Consider the following 15,745-nt stretch of genomic DNA (forward strand, 5'->3'; position numbering starts at 1 on the left):
GGATCGATGATGACACCCTTGTATGCATTCCTTGGAAAATCTGAACAAAATGAGTGAGAACCCTCTACCGTCTCCTCATCGAAACTGAGGTCCAGCACGTTTCCTCTCTCGGGGGTAGGGGACCGTGAGGAGGGCGGGCCAGCGTCCCCTGCTGACATGCATGCAAACACCACCCAGGGCTCCTAATATTGGAGGGGCCCCTGTCTGAGGGTCGACTGTGTCTACCCATAAGCTGGGTCGCCTATGAATATCAGGTGTCTGCTGCAAGGCCGTTGAGGCCATGCGAGGGGGCGTGCTCTCCTGCTGGTCTTGAGAGTCGGGGTGTGTGCTGGTGTAGGCCAAGTGAGCTTGCAGCTTGGCAAAGTGTGTTTTGGCCAGGATCATGCTTGGTGCATGCCGCTTCGGGGTTTAATTCTGGAGGCCAAAATGAGCAAGCTTCTCTGGTTGGAACCCGGAGCCTCAGGCCAGGCCTGTGGCCCACCGTGTTCTTGCGTTTGGCACGGTGAGTTTCGTGAGTGCCAAGTGAGGCTGGAGCTGTGGACGGGTGTGGCTCGGGTTGGGCGTCGGCCTAATGCGGCTGATGGATCAGGCCTGGGTGTTGCCCTTGTCTGCTCCCCTACTTTAACTGCCGGCACAGTGCTGGGGCCAAGTGGGTCATCGTGGAGGGGGTGAGGACCGCGCTGCACTTAAGCCTGCGTGGTGGCTGATGGCCCGGAGAGGAATGTACGGGAGGATGAGGACAGGTCCTCTGTGATGTCATGAAATGGGCTGTCATCATTGGGTGGCAGGTGCTGGCCTCGGCTTCCCAAGGATGTGTCCTGTTTGTGATGGGCTGGCATCAGCTGCCTAAGAAGGGGAGGCTTTGACAGTTCATGAGGATGCGGTGAGGTAGGTAACTTGTGTTCAGTTGCGATCCCTTTGCCGGAGGAATGACTCCCAAAGGGTGTCTTGCGGGACCTAGAGTAGATGGACATGCTGAGGTATTTGTGCCGGCCTGCGAGGAGGAAGGTGAGTTATGCGAACATGCGCTTTGGCCGCTTTGTTCCCCCGTTTGGGAATGTGCAGCGCGAAAGTGTTTCTCCCAGAGGGCATGACGTGGCCGGCCCGTGTGGCACGTGGGCCTTTCAAGCAGGCAGAGGTTTATGCGGGCCGGAGATGGGGGCGCCGTTGCGATGGCCGGTGCACTGCCGCGGACAGCCACTGTGCCCTTTCAGACTTGCAAGTCCCCTCGCGTGACAGAGGTCTTCCATTGAATGTCTGTGTGTGATCCTCGGGGACGGTGGCCTTGAAGTCTGTGAGGTCCTCGGGAGTGTCGCTGTGGCAGTGAAGAAGTGCCAGAATGCATGGGGTGTGGTCAGCGTCCTCAAAGCAGACATGTATGCGGTCTGTCTTCCTTGGTGTACAGTGTCGCCATGTCCGCACGATGTCTGTGGCTTTGAGCAAGGTCAAGTCGCCGTGCGGGCAGGAGGTGGGCACATAGGACGAGGCTGTCAAGCATTTGAGCGTCTCCTCCGGGTTGAGGGCTGCAAAACCTGCCGGCTGGGAGCTGGCGAGACGTGGCCGGGAAAATGGCCTAGTTTCCGTCGTGGGGTTCCCACCTGGGTCATGGTTGCTAAAGCCCACCACTTCCCGTGGTGGGCATTCCCAAGGGTCCACAGAACGTGATTTGTCCTAGTTGGTGAGAAGTGGCACTTGGCACTTGGGCTGAAGTCCGCTAGCCCCTTGAGAGGTGCGGGGCTGCGTCTTGCCTGTAGCCAGCTGAAGGTCAGTGTCAACGCCAACCATGGGAGGTTTCCTTGCTTCCAAAAGTGCTGGGAGTGGCCCCAGGTGGACATCAGATGTGCTACTAGGTGGCAGGGTCTCCAGGTCCACGTACGTGCGACACCCACGGCCGGGACTCATGTCTGGACCAATCTCTGTGCTTTGGTCAGAAGGCATGGCTGTGGGAGAGCGGGAGACCGTTGCCTATTTCAACAGCGTCTGGGGGTCCACGTTCACACGTGGCCTCTTGAAGCTGACAGGCGTCTTTCTGCATTCGGTGGGGTGGTCCAAAGCCTCGGTGCTGTGTATAAACTGTGGCTTTTACTGTTCAAGGTCACTGCCGAGTGCCTCAAGCATACCCAAAGACCAAGACGCGGATTCAGAGGCCCACAGAGAAACCCACGAGTGCGTCACCCTGCGCAGTGATTGTCACGGCCTCACGCACTCAGGAACACACACACACACACACACCCTCACACACAACGGCCGACGTACGTGCCTAACTTACTGCAGTCGTGCTGTCAGACAAACATTCAGTTCTTCGTAAGGGCTAGAGGTCCTTGTGAAGCAGGTTCGGAGCTCTGGCCCAGGTAAATGTTCTCAGGAATCATGTTCTAAGGACGCCGGTCCAATTCTGAATCCTGAGTGATTTCTGTCCACTTCTCAGGTGCGGTTGATTGGCAAGGCTGGCCGATGGCAAAGGGAAGAGGACGTTTGCGTGGTCCGACGACTGGAGGTGAAGAGGAGAACTGGAACGAGTGAGGTGGGCCACGTTGCCGAGCGTGGACGTGGATAACACAGGTCGGTAGGCATTCAACCACCCCGAGACGTGCCATTGGGTATTAGGTTTCCCTCTGACGGGCCCAGTGGCTGCAAGAGTGGATTGACTGTCGCTCTTGCTGAGAGGCCTGAGGGCTGTGTATTTCCCACTCTTTTGGCGTACTCTGAGGTCTAGGCTCCTCTGAACAGCCCCACGGCCTGCCCGGCTGTGTGCTACAGTGTCCCAGCATGTGCTTCAATCGACGATGACACCCTTGTATGCATTCCTTGGAAAATCTGAACAAAATGAGTGAGAACGCTGTACCGTCTCCTCCTCGAAACTGAGGTCCAGAACGTTTCCTCTCTCGGGGATAGGGGACTGTGAGGAGTGAGGGCCAGCGTCCCCTGCCGACATGCATGCAAACACCACCCAGGGCTCCAGCATTGGAGGGGCTCCTGTCTAAGGTTCAACCATGTCTGTACGAGAGCTGGGTCGTCCATGAATCCCAGGTCCCTGCTGAGAGGCCGGTGAGGGCTTGCGAGGCACCTAGCTCCCCTTCTGGTCTTCAGAGTTGGAGTGTGTGCTCTTTTAGGCCCAGTGAGCTTGCAGCTTGGATAGGTGTGTTTTGGCCAGGATCACACTTTATTCATGCCGCTTCTGGGTTTGAGTCCGGAAGCCAAAATGAGCAAGCTTCCTTTGTTGCAGCCTGGAGCCTCACGCCAGGCCTGTGGCCTTCCCCGATTTTGCGTGTGGCGTGGTGAGGTTCTCGAGTGCCCAGTGCGTCTCAAGCAGTGCGTGGCGGTGGGCTCGGGTTGAGCATCTGCAGAAGGGTGGTGAGGGAGTAGGCTTTGCCGTTGCCCTTGTGAGCTCCTGTACTGCAACTCCCGGCACTGCGTTGGCTGCCAGTGGGTCACGGTGGAGTGGGGTGAGGCCGGAGTGCTGTATTTAGGCCTGCGTGGTGGCTGACGGACTGGACAGAAAGGTAAGACGTGATGAGGACAGGTCCTGCGTGATGTTGTGGCATGGGCTGGCATCATTGGGTTGCAGGCACTGGCCTCGTCTTCCCAAGGATGTGTCATGTTCATGCTGGGCTGGCATCAGCTGCCTATGGAGGGGATGGCTTTGGCAGTTCATGTGGATGCGGTGAGGTAGGTAACCTGCCTAGACTTGTGATTCCATTGCGGGAGGAATGACGCCCCAAGGGTGTCTTGCGGGACGTAGAGAAGATAGACATGCTGAGGCGTCTGTGCCGGTCTCCTTGGGGGTAGGTGAGTTATGCGAACGTGCCCTTTGGCCACTCTGTTCCCTGATTTGGGAATGTGCAAAGCGAAGGTGTTTCTCCCAGCGGGCATGACGCGGCCGGCCCGTGTGGCAGGCAGGCTTTTCGAACAGCCAGAGGTTTATCTGGAGCAGTCCGTTGGCGGGGCAGAGGTGGGTGTCACTGTTGTGATGCCAGGTGCGCTGCCGTGGACAGCCACTGTTCCCTTTGAAGCTTCCAGGTCCCCTCGCGTGGCACAGGTCTTCCGTTTGAAATCTGTCTGTGGTCCTCGGGGACAGTGCCTTTGATCTCTGTTAGGTTCTTAGTAGTGTCGCTGTGGCAGGGCAGAAGTGCCAGGATGCATGGGGTAAGGTCGGTGTCATGAAAGCAGACATGCTTGCGGTCTGTCTTCCCTGGTGTACAGTGTCCCCGTGTGTGCTTCCGGTAGGGTCAAGTTGCCCTGTGAGCAGGAGGAGGGCACATAGGACGAAGCTGTCCAGCATTTGAGCGCTTACTCCAGATTCAGGGCCGCGAACCCTTCCGGCCGGGCGCTGGCGACACTTGGCCGGGAAGGTGGCCTAGTTTCCGCCGTGGGGCTGGGACCTGGGTCATGGTTGCTGAAGCCTCCCGCTTCCTGTGGTGGACACTCCCATGGGTCCTCAAAAAGTGATTTGGCCTATTTGGCGAGAATTGTCACTTGGGCTGAATTTGGTTAGCCCCTGAGAGGTGCCGGGCCGCATCTTGTCTGTAGGCAGCTGCACAAAAGTATTGGCCCGCCCACAGGGTGTTTCCTTGCTTCCAGAGGCGCTGGGGGTGGCCCCAAGTGCACATCAGATGTGCTACAAGCTGGCAGGATCTCCTGTGGCCTATGTCAACAGCCCCTGGGGGTCAAAGTTCACCTTCAGCCTCTTGAAACTTGCAGGGGTCTTTCTCCATTCAATTGGGGGGGTCCAAAGCCACGGCGCTGTGTATCAACTGTGGGTTTCATTGTTCGAGGTCTCAGCAGAGGGCCACAGCGACACACAGAGACCAGGATGCGGATTCAGAGGCACACAAAGAAGTCCAGAAGCGCGCGTCCTCGTGCGCGGTCACAGTGACACACGCTCACACGCGTGAACACACGCATACTCCCTCTCTGACACCGGCCAACGTACGTGCCGAACTTCCTGCAGTTGTGCAGTTAGACAAACATTGAGTTCTCGGTAAGGGTAGAGGTCCTTGGGAAGCAGGGTCTGGGCTCAAGCCCAGGTAAAAATGCGTGTGAATCATGTTCTCTTAGGAACGCGGTCCAATTCTGAAGCCTGTGTGGTTTATGGGCAGTGCTCAGGCGCAGCTGCTGGGCAAGGCTGGCCGTCGGCAAAGACCAGAAGACCTTCGCGTTGTCTGATGACTGGACGTGCTAAGGAGAATTGGAAGAACGGGGCGGGCGCATGTTGCTAAGTGTGGCCGTGGCTAACTCTGGAAGGTAGGCATTCACCCAGCCTAAGATGTGCCATTGGATATTAGGTTTTCCTCAGACGGGCCCAGTGGCTGCCAGAGTGGATTGAGTGTTGCTCTTGAGTCCTCTGGCCTGAGGACTGTGGATTCCCCAGGGTTTTGGAGTACCAGGGGGTCATGGACCCTCTGCCGACCCCCACGGCATGCCCGCTTGTGTGCTGCCGCCTCCCAGCACGTGCTTGGATCGATGATGACACCCTTGTATGCATTCCTTGGAAAATCTGAACAAAATGAGTGAGAACCCTCTACCGTCTCCTCATCGAAACTGAGGTCCAGCACGTTTCCTCTCTCGGGGGTAGGGGACCGTGAGGAGGGCGGGCCAGCGTCCCCTGCTGACATGCATGCAAACACCACCCAGGGCTCCTAATATTGGAGGGGCCCCTGTCTGAGGGTCGACTGTGTCTACCCATAAGCTGGGTCGCCTATGAATATCAGGTGTCTGCTGCAAGGCCGTTGAGGCCATGCGAGGGGGCGTGCTCTCCTGCTGGTCTTGAGAGTCGGGGTGTGTGCTGGTGTAGGCCAAGTGAGCTTGCAGCTTGGCAAAGTGTGTTTTGGCCAGGATCACGCTTGGTGCATGCCGCTTCGGGGTTTAATTCTGGAGGCCAAAATGAGCAAGCTTCTCTGGTTGGAACCCGGAGCCTCAGGCCAGGCCTGTGGCCCACCGTGTTCTTGCGTTTGGCACGGTGAGTTTCGTGAGTGCCAAGTGAGGCTGGAGCTGTGGACGGGTGTGGCTCGGGTTGGGCGTCGGCCTAATGCGGCTGATGGATCAGGCCTGGGTGTTGCCCTTGTCTGCTCCCCTACTTTAACTGCCGGCACAGTGCTGGGGACAAGTGGGTCATCGTGGAGTGGGGTGAGGACCGCGCTGCACTTAAGCCTGCGTGGTGGCTGATGGCCCGGAGAGGAATGTACGGGAGGATGAGGACAGGTCCTCTGTGATGTCATGAAATGGGCTGTCATCATTGGGTGGCAGGTGCTGGCCTCGGCTTCCCAAGGATGTGTCCTGTTTGTGATGGGCTGGCATCAGCTGCCTAAGAAGGGGAGGCTTTGACAGTTCATGAGGATGCGGTGAGGTAGGTAACTTGTGTTCAGTTGCGATCCCTTTGCCGGAGGAATGACTCCCAAAGGGTGTCTTGCGGGACCTAGAGTAGATGGACATGCTGAGGTATTTGTGCCGGCCTCCAAGGAGGAAGGTGAGTTATGCGAACATGCGCTTTGGCCGCTTTGTTCCCCCGTTTGGGAATGTGCAGCGCGAAAGTGTTTCTCCCAGAGGGCATGACGTGGCCGGCCCGTGTGGCACGTGGGCCTTTCAAGCAGGCAGAGGTTTATGCGGGCCGGAGATGGGGGCGCCGTTGCGATGGCCGGTGCACTGCCGCGGACAGCCACTGTGCCCTTTCAGACTTGCAAGTCCCCTCGCGTGACAGAGGTCTTCCATTGAATGTCTGTGTGTGATCCTCGGGGACAGTGGCCTTGAAGGCTATGAGGTCCTCGGGAGTGTCGCTGTGGCAGTGAAGAAGTGCCAGAATGCATGGGGTGTGGTCAGTGTCCTCAAAGCAGACATGTATGCGGTCTGTCTTCCTTGGTGTACAGTGTCGCCATGTCCGCACGATGTCTGTGGCTTTGAGCAAGGTCGAGTCGCCGTGCGGGCAGGAGGTGGGCACGTAGGACGAGGCTGTCAAGCATTTGAGCGTCTCCTCCGGGTTGAGGGCTGCAAAACCTGCCGGCTGGGAGCTGGCGAGACGTGGCCGGGAAAATGGCCTAGTTTCCGTCGTGGGGTTCCCACCTGGGTCATGGTTGCTAAGGCCCACCACTTCCCGTGGTGGGCATTCCCAAGGGTCCACAGAACGTGATTTGTCCTAGTTGGCGAGAAGTGGCACTTGGCACTTGGGCTGAAGTCCGCTAGCCCCTTGAGAGGTGCGGGGCTGCGTCTTGCCTGTAGCCAGCTGAAGGTCAGTGTCAACGCCAACCATGGGAGGTTTCCTTGCTTCCAAAAGTGCTGGGAGTGGCCCCAGGTGGACATCAGATGTGCTACTAGGTGGCAGGGTCTCCAGGTCCACGTACGTGCGACACCCACGGCCGGGACTCATGTCTGGACCAATCTCTGTGCTTTGGTCAGAAGGCATGGCTGTGGGAGAGCGGGAGACCGTTGCCTATTTCAACAGCGTCTGGGGGTCCACGTTCACACGTGGCCTCTTGAAGCTGACAGGCGTCTTTCTGCATTCGGTGGGGTGGTCCAAAGCCTCGGTGCTGTGTATAAACTGTGGCTTTTACTGTTCAAGGTCACTGCCGAGGGCCTCAAGCATACCCAAAGACCAAGACGCGGATTCAGAGCCCCAGAGAGAAACCCACGAGTGCGTCACGCTGCGCAGTGATTGTCACGGCCTCGCGCACGCAGGTACACACACACACACACACACCCTCACACACAACGGCCGACGTACGTGCCTAACTTACTGCAGTCGTGCTGTCAGACAAACATTCAGTTCTTCGTAAGGGCTAGAGGTCCTTGTGAAGCAGGTTCGGAGCTCTGGCCCAGGTAAATGTTCTCAGGAATCATGTTCTAAGGACGCCGGTCCAATTCTGAATCCTGAGTGATTTCTGTCCACTTCTCAGGTGCGGTTGATTGGCAAGGCTGGCCGATGGCAAAGGGAAGAGGACGTTTGCGTGGTCCGACGACTGGAGGTGAAGAGGAGAACTGGAACGAGTGAGGTGGGCCACGTTGCCGAGCGTGGACGTGGATAACACAGGTCGGTAGGCATTCAACCACCCCGAGACGTGCCATTGGGTATTAGGTTTCCCTCTGACGGGCCCAGTGGCTGCAAGAGTGGATTGACTGTCGCTCTTGCTGAGAGGCCTGAGGGCTGTGTATTTCCCACTCTTTTGGCGTACCCTGAGGTCTAGGCTCCTCTGAACAGCCCCACGGCCTGCCCGGCTGTGTGCTACAGCGTCCCAGCATGTGCTTTGATCGACGATGACACCCTTGTATGCATTCCTTGGAAAATCTGAACAAAATGAGTGAGAACGCTGTACCGTCTCCTCCTCGAAACTGAGGTCCAGGACGTTTCCTCTCTCGGGGATAGGGGACTGTGAGGAGTGAGGGCCAGCGTCCCCTGCCGACATGCATGCAAACACCACCCAGGGCTCCAGCATTGGAGGGGCTCCTGTCTAAGGTTCAACCATGTCTGTACGAGAGCTGGGTCGTCCATGAATCCCAGGTCCCTGCTGAGAGGCCGGTGAGGGCTTGCGAGGCACCTAGCTCCCCTTCTGGTCTTCAGAGTTGGAGTGTGTGCTCTTTTAGGCCCAGTGAGCTTGCAGCTTGGATAGGTGTGTTTTGGCCAGGATCACACTTTATTCATGCCGCTTCTGGGTTTGAGTCCGGAAGCCAAAATGAGCAAGCTTCCTTTGTTGCAGCCTGGAGCCTCACGCCAGGCCTGTGGCCTTCCCCGATTTTGCGTGTGGCGCGGTGAGGTTCTCGAGTGCCCAGTGCGTCTCAAGCATTGCGTGCAGGTGGGCTCGGGTTGAGCATCTGCAGAAGGGTGGTGAGGGAGTAGGCTTTGCCGTTGCCCTTGTGAGCTCCTGTACTGCAACTCCCGGCACTGCGTTGGCTGCCAGTGGGTCACGGTGGAGTGGGGTGAGGCCGGAGTGCTGTATTTAGGCCTGCGTGGTGGCTGACGGACTGGACAGAAAGGTAAGACGTGATGAGGACAGGTCCTGCGTGATGTTGTGGCATGGGCTGGCATCATTGGGTTGCAGGCACTGGCCTCGTCTTCCCAAGGATGTGTCATGTTCATGCTGGGCTGGCATCAGCTGCCTATGGAGGGGATGGCTTTGGCAGTTCATGTGGATGCGGTGAGGTAGGTAACCTGCCTAGACTTGTGATTCCATTGCGGGAGGAATGACGCCCCAAGGGTGTCTTGCGGGACGTAGAGAAGATAGACATGCTGAGGCGTCTGTGCCGGTCTCCTTGGGGGTAGGTGAGTTATGCGAACGTGCCCTTTGGCCACTCTGTTCCCTGATTTGGGAATGTGCAAAGCGAAGGTGTTTCTCCCAGCGGGCATGACGCGGCCGGCCCGTGTGGCAGGCAGGCTTTTCGAACAGCCAGAGGTTTATCTGGAGCAGTCCGTTGGCGGGGCAGAGGTGGGTGTCACTGTTGTGATGCCAGGTGCGCTGCCGTGGACAGCCACTGTTCCCTTTGAAGCTTCCAGGTCCCCTCGCGTGGCACAGGTCTTCCGTTTGAAATCTGTCTGTGGTCCTCGGGGACAGTGCCTTTGATCTCTGTTAGGTTCTTAGTAGTGTCGCTGTGGCAGGGCAGAAGTGCCAGGATGCATGGGGTAAGGTCGGTGTCATGAAAGCAGACATGCTTGCGGTCTGTCTTCCCTGGTGTACAGTGTCCCCGTGTGTGCTTCCGGTAGGGTCAAGTTGCCCTGTGAGCAGGAGGAGGGCACATAGGACGAAGCTGTCCAGCATTTGAGCGCTTACTCCGGATTCAGGGCCGCGAACCCTTCCGGCCGGGCGCGGGCGACACTTGGCCGGGAAGGTGGCCTAGTTTCCGCCGTGGGGCTGGGACCTGGGTCATGGTTGCTGAAGCCGCCCGCTTCCTGTGGTGGACACTCCCATGGGTCCTCGGAAAGTGATTTGGCCTATTTGGCGAGAATTGTCACTTGGGCTGAATTTGGTTAGCCCCTGAGAGGTGCCGGGCCGCATCTTGTCTGTAGGCAGCTGCACAAAAGTATTGGCCCGCCCACAGGGTGTTTCCTTGCTTCCAGAGGCGCTGGGGGTGGCCCCAAGTGCACATCAGATGTGCTACAAGCTGGCAGGATCTCCTGTGGCCTATGTCAACAGCCCCTGGGGGTCAAAGTTCACCTTCAGCCTCTTGAAACTTGCAGGGGTCTTTCTCCATTCAATTGGGGGGGTCCAAAGCCACGGCGCTGTGTATCAACTGTGGGTTTCATTGTTCGAGGTCTCAGCAGAGGGCCACAGCGACACACAGAGACCAGGATGCGGATTCAGAGGCACACAAAGAAGCCCAGAAGCACGCGTCCTCGTGCGCGGTCACAGTGACACACGCTCACACGCGTGAACACACGCATACTCCCTCTCTGACACCGGCCAACGTACGTGCCGAACTTCCTGCAGTTGTGCAGTTAGACAAACATTGAGTTCTCGGTAAGGGTAGAGGTCCTTGGGAAGCAGGGTCTGGGCTCAAGCCCAGGTAAAAATGCGTGTGAATCATGTTCTCTTAGGAACACGGTCCAATTCTGAAGCCTGTGTGGTTTATGGGCAGTGCTCAGGCGCAGCTGCTGGGCAAGGCTGGCCGTCGGCAAAGACCAGAAGACCTTCGCGTTGTCTGATGACTGGACGTGCTAAGGAGAATTGGAAGAACGGGGCGGGCGCATGTTGCTAAGTGTGGCCGTGGCTAACTCTGGAAAGTAGGCATTCACCCAGCCTAAGGTGTGCCATTGGATATTAGGTTTTCCTCAGACGGGCCCAGTGGCTGCCAGAGTGGATTGAGTGTTGCTCTTGAGTCCTCTGGCCTGAGGACTGTGGATTCCCCAGGGTTTTGGAGTACCAGGGGGTCATGGACCCTCTGCAGACCCCCACGGCATGCCCGCTTGTGTGCTGCCGCCTCCCAGCACGTGCTTGGATCGATGATGACACCCTTGTATGCATTCCTTGGAAAATCTGAACAAAATGAGTGAGAACCCTCTACCGTCTCCTCATCGAAACTGAGGTCCAGCACGTTTCCTCTCTCGGGGGTAGGGGACCGTGAGGAGGGCGGGCCAGCGTCCCCTGCTGACATGCATGCAAACACCACCCAGGGCTCCTAATATTGGAGGGGCCCCTGTCTGAGGGTCGACTGTGTCTACCCATAAGCTGGGTCGCCTATGAATATCAGGTGTCTGCTGCAAGGCCGTTGAGGCCATGCGAGGGGGCGTGCTCTCCTGCTGGTCTTGAGAGTCGGGGTGTGTGCTGGTGTAGGCCAAGTGAGCTTGCAGCTTGGCAAAGTGTGTTTTGGCCAGGATCACGCTTGGTGCATGCCGCTTCGGGGTTTAATTCTGGAGGCCAAAATGAGCAAGCTTCTCTGGTTGGAACCCGGAGCCTCAGGCCAGGCCTGTGGCCCACCGTGTTCTTGCGTTTGGCACGGTGAGTTTCGTGAGTGCCAAGTGAGGCTGGAGCTGTGGACGGGTGTGGCTCGGGTTGGGCGTCGGCCTAATGCGGCTGATGGATCAGGCCTGGGTGTTGCCCTTGTCTGCTCCCCTACTTTAACTGCCGGCACAGTGCTGGGGACAAGTGGGTCATCGTGGAGTGGGGTGAGGACCGCGCTGCACTTAAGCCTGCGTGGTGGCTGATGGCCCGGAGAGGAATGTACGGGAGGATGAGGACAGGTCCTCTGTGATGTCATGAAATGGGCTGTCATCATTGGGTGGCAGGTGCTGGCCTCGGCTTCCCAAGGATGTGTCCTGTTTGTGATGGGCTGGCATCAGCTGCCTAAGAAGGGGAGGCTTTGACAGTTCATGAGGATGCGGTGAGGTAGGTAACTTGTGTTCAGTTGCGATCCCTTTGCCGGAGGAATGACTCCCAAAGGGTGTCTTGCGGGACCTAGAGTAGATGGACATGCTGAGGTATTTGTGCCGGCCTCCGAGGAGGAAGGTGAGTTATGCGAACATGCGCTTTGGCCGCTTTGTTCCCCCGTTTGGGAATGTGCAGCGCGAAAGTGTTTCTCCCAGAGGGCATGACGTGGCCGGCCCGTGTGGCACGTGGGCCTTTCAAGCAGGCAGAGGTTTATGCGGGCCGGAGATGGGGGCGCCGTTGCGATGGCCGGTGCACTGCCGCGGACAGCCACTGTGCCCTTTCAGACTTGCAAGTCCCCTCGCGTGACAGAGGTCTTCCATTGAATGTCTGTGTGTGATCCTCGGGGACAGTGGCCTTGAAGGCTATGAGGTCCTCGGGAGTGTCGCTGTGGCAGTGAAGAAGTGCCAGAATGCATGGGGTGTGGTCAGCGTCCTCAAAGCAGACATGTATGCGGTCTGTCTTCCTTGGTGTACAGTGTCGCCATGTCCGCACGATGTCTGTGGCTTTGAGCAAGGTCGAGTCGCCGTGCGGGCAGGAGGTGGGCACGTAGGACGAGGCTGTCAAGCATTTGAGCGTCTCCTCCGGGTTGAGGGCTGCAAAACCTGCCGGCTGGGAGCTGGCGAGACGTGGCCGGGAAAATGGCCTAGTTTCCGTCGTGGGGTTCCCACCTGGGTCATGGTTGCTAAGGCCCACCACTTCCCGTGGTGGGCATTCCCAAGGGTCCACAGAACGTGATTTGTCCTAGTTGGCGAGAAGTGGCACTTGGCACTTGGGCTGAAGTCCGCTAGCCCCTTGAGAGGTGCGGGGCTGCGTCTTGCCTGTAGCCAGCTGAAGGTCAGTGTCAACGCCAACCATGGGAGGTTTCCTTGCTTCCAAAAGTGCTGGGAGTGGCCCCAGGTGGACATCAGATGTGCTACTAGGTGGCAGGGTCTCCAGGTCCACGTACGTGCGACACCCACGGCCGGGACTCATGTCTGGACCAATCTCTGTGCTTTGGTCAGAAGGCATGGCTGTGGGAGAGCGGGAGACCGTTGCCTATTTCAACAGCGTCTGTGGGTCCACGTTCACACGTGGCCTCTTGAAGCTGACAGGCGTCTTTCTGCATTCGGTGGGGTGGTCCAAAGCCTCGGTGCTGTGTATAAACTGTGGCTTTTACTGTTCAAGGTCACTGCCGAGGGCCTCAAGCATACCCAAAGACCAAGACGCGGATTCAGAGCCCCAGAGAGAAACCCACGAGTGCGTCACCCTGCGCAGTGATTGTCACGGCCTCACGCACTCAGGAACACACACACACACACACACCCTCACACACAACGGCCGACGTACGTGCCTAACTTACTGCAGTCGTGCTGTCAGACAAACATTCAGTTCTTCGTAAGGGCTAGAGGTCCTTGTGAAGCAGGTTCGGAGCTCTGGCCCAGGTAAATGTTCTCAGGAATCATGTTCTAAGGACGCCGGTCCAATTCTGAATCCTGAGTGATTTCTGTCCACTTCTCAGGTGCGGTTGATTGGCAAGGCTGGCCGATGGCAAAGGGAAGAGGACGTTTGCGTGGTCCGACGACTGGAGGTGAAGAGGAGAACTGGAACGAGTGAGGTGGGCCACGTTGCCGAGCGTGGACGTGGATAACACAGGTCGGTAGGCATTCAACCACCCCGAGACGTGCCATTGGGTATTAGGTTTCCCTCTGACGGGCCCAGTGGCTGCAAGAGTGGATTGACTGTCGCTCTTGCTGAGAGGCCTGAGGGCTGTGTATTTCCCACTCTTTTGGCGTACCCTGAGGTCTAGGCTCCTCTGAACAGCCCCACGGCCTGCCCGGCTGTGTGCTACAGCGTCCCAGCATGTGCTTTGATCGACGATGACACCCTTGTATGCATTCCTTGGAAAATCTGAACAAAATGAGTGAGAACGCTGTACCGTCTCCTCCTCGAAACTGAGGTCCAGGACGTTTCCTCTCTCGGGGATAGGGGACTGTGAGGAGTGAGGGCCAGCGTCCCCTGCCGACATGCATGCAAACACCACCCAGGGCTCCAGCATTGGAGGGGCTCCTGTCTAAGGTTCAACCATGTCTGTACGAGAGCTGGGTCGTCCATGAATCCCAGGTCCCTGCTGAGAGGCCGGTGAGGGCTTGCGAGGCACCTAGCTCCCCTTCTGGTCTTCAGAGTTGGAGTGTGTGCTCTTTTAGGCCCAGTGAGCTTGCAGCTTGGATAGGTGTGTTTTGGCCAGGATCACACTTTATTCATGCCGCTTCTGGGTTTGAGTCCGGAAGCCAAAATGAGCAAGCTTCCTTTGTTGCAGCCTGGAGCCTCACGCCAGGCCTGTGGCCTTCCCCGATTTTGCGTGTGGCGCGGTGAGGTTCTCGAGTGCCCAGTGCGTCTCAAGCATTGCGTGCAGGTGGGCTCGGGTTGAGCATCTGCAGAAGGGTGGTGAGGAAGTAGGCTTTGCCGTTGCCCTTGTGAGCTCCTGTACTGCAACTCCCGGCACTGCGTTGGCTGCCAGTGGGTCACGGTGGAGTGGGGTGAGGCCGGAGTGCTGTATTTAGGCCTGCGTGGTGGCTGACGGACTGGACAGAAAGGTAAGACGTGATGAGGACAGGTCCTGCGTGATGTTGTGGCATGGGCTGGCATCATTGGGTTGCAGGCACTGGCCTCGTCTTCCCAAGGATGTGTCATGTTCATGCTGGGCTGGCATCAGCTGCCTATGGAGGGGATGGCTTTGGCAGTTCATGTGGATGCGGTGAGGTAGGTAACCTGCCTAGACTGGTGATTCCATTGCGGGAGGAATGACGCCCCAAGGGTGTCTTGCGGGACGTAGAGAAGATAGACATGCTGAGGCGTCTGTGCCGGTCTCCTTGGGGGTAGGTGAGTTATGCGAACGTGCCCTTTGGCCACTCTGTTCCCTGATTTGGGAATGTGCAAAGCGAAGGTGTTTCTCCCAGCGGGCATGACGCGGCCGGCCCGTGTGGCAGGCAGGCTTTTCGAACAGCCAGAGGTTTATCTGGAGCAGTCCGTTGGCGGGGCAGAGGTGGGTGTCACTGTTGTGATGCCAGGTGCGCTGCCGTGGACAGCCACTGTTCCCTTTGAAGGTTCCAGGTCCCCTCGCGTGGCACAGGTCTTCCGTTTGAAATCTGTCTGTGGTCCTCGGGGACAGTGCCTTTGATCTCTGTTAGGTTCTTAGTAGTGTCGCTGTGGCAGGGCAGAAGTGCCAGGATGCATGGGGTAAGGTCGGTGTCATGAAAGCAGACATGCTTGCGGTCTGTCTTCCCTGGTGTACAGTGTCCCCGTGTGTGCTTCCGGTAGGGTCAAGTTGCCCTGTGAGCAGGAGGAGGGCACATAGGACGAAGCTGTCCAGCATTTGAGCGCTTACTCCGGATTCAGGGCCGCGAACCCTTCCGGCCGGGCGCGGGCGACACTTGGCCGGGAAGGTGGCCTAGTTTCCGCCGTGGGGCTGGGACCTGGGTCATGGTTGCTGAAGCCGCCCGCTTCCTGTGGTGGACACTCCCATGGGTCCTCAGAAAGTGATTTGGCCTATTTGGCGAGAATTGTCACTTGGGCTGAATTTGGTTAGCCCCTGAGAGGTGCCGGGCCGCATCTTGTCTGTAGGCAGCTGCACAAAAGTATTGGCCCGCCCACAGGGTGTTTCCTTGCTTCCAGAGGCGCTGGGGGTGGCCCCAAGTGCACATCAGATGTGCTACAAGCTGGCAGGATCTCCTGTGGCCTATGTCAACAGCCCCTGGGGGTCAAAGTTCACCTTCAGCCTCTTGAAACTTGCAGGGGTCTTTCTCCATTCAATTGGGGGGGTCCAAAGCCACGGCGCTGTGTATCAACTGTGGGTTTCATTGTTCGAGGTCTCAGCAGAGGGCCACAGCGACACACAGAGACCAGGATGCGGATTCAGAGGC

At 57.9% G+C, this 15,745-nt stretch overlaps 6 non-coding genes across 6 annotated transcripts; all 6 read left to right on the forward strand.

Annotated features, from left to right (window-relative positions):
• Nucleotides 1–93, forward strand: LOC131753959 (small nucleolar RNA SNORD116). Its single transcript, XR_009335012.1, has one exon. It is a non-coding gene; the product is annotated as a small nucleolar RNA SNORD116 (small nucleolar RNA).
• A 2,684-nt stretch (nt 94–2,777) lies between these two features.
• On the forward strand, nt 2,778–2,870 carry LOC131754079 (small nucleolar RNA SNORD116). Its single transcript, XR_009335127.1, has one exon. It is a non-coding gene; the product is annotated as a small nucleolar RNA SNORD116 (small nucleolar RNA).
• Nucleotides 2,871–5,457: 2,587 nt separating this feature from the next.
• Nucleotides 5,458–5,550, forward strand: LOC131753960 (small nucleolar RNA SNORD116). The gene has a single exon (XR_009335013.1). It is a non-coding gene; the product is annotated as a small nucleolar RNA SNORD116 (small nucleolar RNA).
• Nucleotides 5,551–8,235: 2,685 nt separating this feature from the next.
• On the forward strand, nt 8,236–8,328 carry LOC131754021 (small nucleolar RNA SNORD116). The gene has a single exon (XR_009335072.1). It is a non-coding gene; the product is annotated as a small nucleolar RNA SNORD116 (small nucleolar RNA).
• A 2,587-nt stretch (nt 8,329–10,915) lies between these two features.
• On the forward strand, nt 10,916–11,008 carry LOC131753961 (small nucleolar RNA SNORD116). The gene has a single exon (XR_009335014.1). It is a non-coding gene; the product is annotated as a small nucleolar RNA SNORD116 (small nucleolar RNA).
• Nucleotides 11,009–13,693: 2,685 nt separating this feature from the next.
• LOC131754023 (small nucleolar RNA SNORD116) lies at nt 13,694–13,786 on the forward strand. The gene has a single exon (XR_009335073.1). It is a non-coding gene; the product is annotated as a small nucleolar RNA SNORD116 (small nucleolar RNA).
• Nucleotides 13,787–15,745: the final 1,959 nt, after the last annotated feature.

Source organism: Kogia breviceps, chromosome 3 (genome assembly GCF_026419965.1).
Source record: "Kogia breviceps isolate mKogBre1 chromosome 3, mKogBre1 haplotype 1, whole genome shotgun sequence".
NCBI lineage: Eukaryota > Metazoa > Chordata > Mammalia > Artiodactyla > Physeteridae > Kogia > Kogia breviceps.